This window comes from Montipora capricornis, chromosome 5 (assembly GCF_036669925.1).
Source record: "Montipora capricornis isolate CH-2021 chromosome 5, ASM3666992v2, whole genome shotgun sequence".
Taxonomy (NCBI): domain Eukaryota; kingdom Metazoa; phylum Cnidaria; class Anthozoa; order Scleractinia; family Acroporidae; genus Montipora; species Montipora capricornis.
Genome location: NC_090887.1, coordinates 9366474 through 9372473, shown reverse-complemented (window position 1 = coordinate 9372473; position 6000 = coordinate 9366474).

Below are 6000 nucleotides of genomic sequence, written 5' to 3'. Positions count from 1 at the left end.
TCCTGCCATTTTCATTCTTAACTCGAAATAGTGCTTTCTTGTGGATTCTTATCTACACGAGGTTGAAGATGACCTAGAAATAAATCATTTTATAACTTACCAGTTCCGTAAATTTTTGTTTTTGAAAATACAGCAATTTTAACTTGCGTGACACCAGATGCTGAAATCTGTTTTGATTGATAAAATGTATTTCGTTATTGTTTATTCTCCGCAGTTTAAAAGCTTCGAGTGTATTAGGAGATGTGTTTATACTCATGTGTACTGTCTCGCGAGTGAAAAGTAAGCGCTGTCATGTCAAGGTGAACAACTGTACGGGTCCGCAAATGATCCCAGGACCGCAAATGATCCCAGAACCGCAAATGATCCCCAAACTGTACCGCAAATGATACCAGGACCGCAAATGATCCCCAAACTGTACCGCAAATGATCCCGGAACGCAAATGATCCCCGTTTTGGACCGCAAATGATCCCGAAAAAAAAGTGAGGAATGGCATGGAGGGTGGAATGGTCTGGATTGAGAATTAATGAGAACAGCGCTTATTTTTATTAAAATCACTTTAAATCATGCATGGCTAGCAACAGGTTTCTGCCTCATTATAGTTTAAATTTGCCACATTTGATTATCGGATACAATCATCAAAAACTAACTTGGACGCAATTCAAAAACCGATTGTGACCAGGGGCCTGTTTCTCGACAAGTCCCGATGACTTTTAGCATGTTTTTTCGAAATAACTAAAAGCGGATTGTGAAGCACTTAAACCCTCTCCCTTCTTGAGATAAAGAGGGAATTGTGACATGTGAAAAGTTTAGGGACTTTCGAGAAACGGCCCACTGACGAGGCGAAAAGGACGCCACCCGGGCCCGGCTAGCAACAATCGTAACATTAATAACTAGAACGCAATGTTTTAGCCTATAAGCTTTGGTTCAACATGGAATACTGCAGTTTTGTTTTTTCCCATGTCCTTGACTAAAAGTCGTCCATTAAACAACTATGACAGAAAACGCTATCATTTGCGTAGACCTGCAATGTTCCACCGCTCTTAAGTACACCTTGTGTGTAGCACTCGAATTGCCTTCCACATCTGGGACAAATCTCTTCTGTTATTTTTCCTTCGCAGTATTTTTGCTTTAATTCCCGAGCAATGGCTAGCTGGGGATTCTGAGCACTTTCCATTTTTCGCCAAAGTCACTATCGGGGAAATCTAGGACAAGCATCTGGCGATTTTCCGATATGTCGGCAAAATCTGGGACGGTCGGGAAACTGCGAAATCCCTGATCTTTTCCGAAATTTGAAAACTAGGCTTAATTAAGCAAGCTTCAGACAAAGGTAAATCACCAAAGAGTCAGTTGGACATGAAATTAAGAAAGGCAGGATTAACACATCGCCATCCTCCAGCCCCCAAAGATGGGAACTGTCTATTCCATGCAATGAATGACCAGCCAATACGCCGCGGAAGGGTCTCGCAGAGTGCCACAAAAGTGCGATGTGACTTGGTAAATTACCTCCGTAGTAATCCAACAACCCCGGACGGGACTCATTTCAGAGAATTTATCAAACACGGAGCATGGGATACCTATCTGAGAAGGATGGCTATGGACGGTGAATGGGATGACTGGATTGCTTTATAGGGCCTAATTAACATGTTTGAAATCCTGGTGGCGGTAGTATCAAGCTTAGGAGAAACGGGATTGAATATTATCCACCCCGGAGCTGGTTATGAAAACGAAGCCACTAGAGATATGGCCTTACTTGGCCATGAAGCAGAGCTGCATTACCATAGCCTTGAACCAATAGCTGCTCCGAATCCCCAGCTAGCCATTGCTTAGGAATTAAAGCAAAAATACTGCGAAGGAAAAATAACAGAAGAGATTTGTCCCAGATGTGGAAGGCAATTCGAGTGCTACACACAAGGTGTACTTAAGAGCGGTGGAACATTGCAGGTCTACGCAAATGATAGCGTTTTCTGTCATAGTTGTTTAATGGACGACTTTTAGTCAAGGACATGGGAAAAACAAAAACTGCAGTATTCCATGTTGAACCAAGCATAGGCTAACATTGCGTTCTAGTTATTAATGCGATTGTTGCTAGCCTCACAGTCACATATCTCAAGAAGGGAGAGGGTTTAAGTGCTTCACAATCCGCTTTTAGTTATCTCGAAAAAACATGCTAAAAGTCATCGGGACTTGTCGAGAAACAGGCCCCTGGTCACAATCGGTTTTGAATTGCGTCCAAGTTAGTTTTTGATGATTGTATCCGATAATCAAATGTGGCAAATTTAAACTATAATGAGGCAGAAACCTGTTGCTAGCCATGCATGATTTAAAGTGATTTTAATAAAAATAAGCGCTCTTCTCATTAATTCTCAATCCAGACCATTCCACCCTCCATGCCATTCCTCACTTTTTTTCGGGATCATTTGCGGTCCAAAACGGGGATCATTTGCGTTCCGGGATCATTTGCGGTCCTGGTATCATTTGCGGTACAGTTTGGGGATCATTTGCGGTTCTGGGATCATTTGCGGTCCTGGGATCATTTGCGGACCCGTACAGAACTCCACTGTTGATTTCCAAGAGTCTCTCCTCACGCACGCGCAGTTATTTAACCGGAACCAGAGTTTTCTGGTTCCGGGTTTGGATATTCCAGAGCCTCCTGCGCCCGTTCTGTTGGACAAAGGTAACGGAGGCTCTGGGAACGAGATTGGGTATCAATTGCCAGTCGCTGAATTTGGCGTTTCTGCACATGGGCAAACTGTCACGTTAATTTCATTGTTATTGAAACAGTCGAAAGCAATACACCTTATTCCAAAATGGCCGCTGATTTATGCGGATACAAATTGTCCCTTGTTGCCTCCTTCAAGATAAAATATTCTTTTGAATTTTAAGCTTAAGAACGAGGCATCAAGGGCTAATTTGAATAAAAACAAAAGAATATTTAAATGGCGGCCATTTTGGAATAAGGTGTATGATGCAGGAAACGGAGCAATGCCATAGAAGTGGAATTACTCATTGGAATTACTTTTGCAATCATTTCCTTTGTGTTATGAACCTACTGCATGAGAATAGATAACTCGTGCGTAGATTAAAATGTTCGAGCCGCGCGATACATTCAATGGTCAAAACTAAATTTCATATTTTCTGTGTAAACGCGTAGTATCTTCCAACAAATTTGGGCCTCAGGCATCAGTCATTCAGTGTATTTGCTCTCTGTAATTAATGAGCATCATCTGGTTCAGTAAGAAACAGTAAAATTTACAACTGCAAGGGGAAAGCTTGGACATGCGCAAAACCGTGAAACTGTCTCTTTAATAGATAATAGCTAGTTGCCGAGCAACGGGAGACCGCCGTTAGGATTCGAGCTAAGACCTCCTTAACACTGGGCACCTTGTGGGTTGCAAGAATTCTTGGTGAACTCCATGAATTATCAAAGTACGCAAGTTGCAGGTTTAATTCCTGTCTGAGACTGTGATTCGCAAATTTAGACGAGAACAGGACGACCTCAGACTTGTATGAACTCAGTTGTACCGGTATGAAGTTTTTGCAGCTGTTTAGATTAAACCGAGATCTTATAAATATATTGCTGACCCAAGAGCATGCGAACGTTACGAACTCTGACCGGTGCGAGAGTTTCTCTTCTCGGTCCAGCAACCGAGACGAAGTCAGAACGGTCTGAGTTTCGAAGTTGTCAGGCCGGTCTCACGTAAACGGATGAAAAGAAATATATGGAGGCCGATACAAACTCATGCAAGTCTGAGTTCGTGCGGGTCTCATGTAAAAATACCCAGTTGTCCCTTCCCCGCTTGCCAAGCAACTGGAAAGACTTTCTCTGCTCAAAAGCATTTGCAAATGCTTCATTGCAATTGTGCCAGGCTATTGCTGATGTGGCAAAGGTATTATGCTCTGAAGATGAGAATTCAGACTGCTTGACTGAATATATTGCCTGCAGGTTAATTCCGCTATATAAAGGTGACACGAAAGAAGGTAAACCTGGAGTGAAACCAATGGGTGTTGGTGAAGTTTTAAGACGCCTAATAGGCAAACTGATAATAGGGGTTATCAAAGAAGGCATAATAACAGCGGCAGGGCCTTTACAGACCTGTTCAGGACTGAAAGTAGGCATTGAGTCAGCAATAGACTAAAACCATGCGGAAAGTATTTGAAGATGACGACACTGAAGCTATTCTGTTAGTTGATGCTCAAAATGCATTCAACAATCTTAATAGAAAGGCAGCACTGCAGAATATCAAACACCTGTGTTCACCCTTCTTTTCAGTATCTTTTCAACACATACCAAAAGCCTGCTACGATGGTGATAGCTGACTCTACAAAGCACGACTATATTTTCTCAAATGAAGGCTGCACCCAAGGTGACGTAACTGCTATAGCCCTATATGCTTTGGGCATCAGACCTCTCATTGATAACCACGGGATAGCAGTTGATCATGAGAGGTTTAAGCAGTCATGTTATGCGGATGACAGGTCACCAGGAGGACAACTGATTGAAATGAAAATGATGGTGGGATCAACTTTGCTGAATGGGCTCAAGATGTGGATATTATTCACAAGCAAGTAAAACCGCCTTGATTGTAAAGGAGAGGTTTAACGCGAAAGCCAAAGCGATATCCGGGAAGAGTGGGATTAAAATATCCACAAGTGGTGAACGACATATGGGAGCAGTTATCGGAGATGACTACGTTTCGAAGAAAGTAGAGAAATGGGTTTACGATATTGAACAATTATCCACAATTGCTAAAGACGAATCCCAAGCAGCCTTGTCCTCTTTTACCAGAGCTATTCTCGGTTTTCACATGACGTCACGACCGCCATGTTGGTGCCCCGACCAAATCCTCGGGGAATTTAACTCTATTATTATGCAAACGCTTCCTTTTGTTTTCGTTGAAAAACATGGCTGTTGATCACGTGAGTGAAAACCAGCAATATCCCACAGGTGGACATATGTAAAGAGAACCGTGCCCTGAACAGGTCACCTATTCCAGCCTTTAGAAAATGTGATCAGAGAAAAACTGATACCAGCGCTAGTGGGAAGGAGTGTATCTGACATAGAAAGAAGGATACTTGCACTACCAGTGAGATTTGGAGGTATTGGTCCTAGTAACCCTCTACTATCTGCTGACCTTGAGCACGCTGCATCAACCAGCATTACTGAAAATCTTACAAAGATCTTACCAACTATGACAGAGTACAATTTGAGAATAACATCAAATTGGTCAAGGCACAAAAAGTACAGATGCTGCAGGAGGAATACAATCAATTACTTGAAGAAGTTGATGTTAGAATTAAAAGATCTCTGGTACTTGCTCGAGAAAAGGGAACTGGTTCATGGCTCAGAGCCCTACCAATCAAATCCCTGGGATACACTTTAAACAAGCAAGGATTCCAGGGTAGTATCTGCTTGAGATATGATTGGAGAATCTCAAATACACCTAAAGGTACTGTTTATGTGGGGTTAAGAACGACATCAATCATGTCCTCTCATGCAAAAAAGGTGGTTATGTGATGATGAGAGACAATTGTATAAGAGACCATGAAGCTGAGCTGATGCAAGAAGTGTGTAGTGATGTCAGAATTGAACCTGAACTCATGCCACTTGACAACAATTTGATTAGGAATGGAAACAATGCAGAAAACTCTCGTCTAGATGTGTAAGGTGTTGGAGTTTGGGGGCCATTTGAAAGAACATTCTTCGACATAAGAGTTATGCACCTGAATGCACCTTCATAGACTTCAGACGTTGACAAAAATATTGATCAGGGGTATACTGCTCACGAAAAAGAAAAGAAATGAGCGTACAATGAAAGAGTGATACAAATGGAAAAGGGCACATTCACCCCTATTGTAATGTCGACATCAGGGGGTGTTGGTCACGAGGCTGATAGACATCATAAGCGAATTGCCTCTCTGATAGTTGAGAAAAGAAGAGAAAGCTATGCTGATGTCCTGCGAGCTACATTAGAACAAGACTCAGATTCCGTTAATTGAAG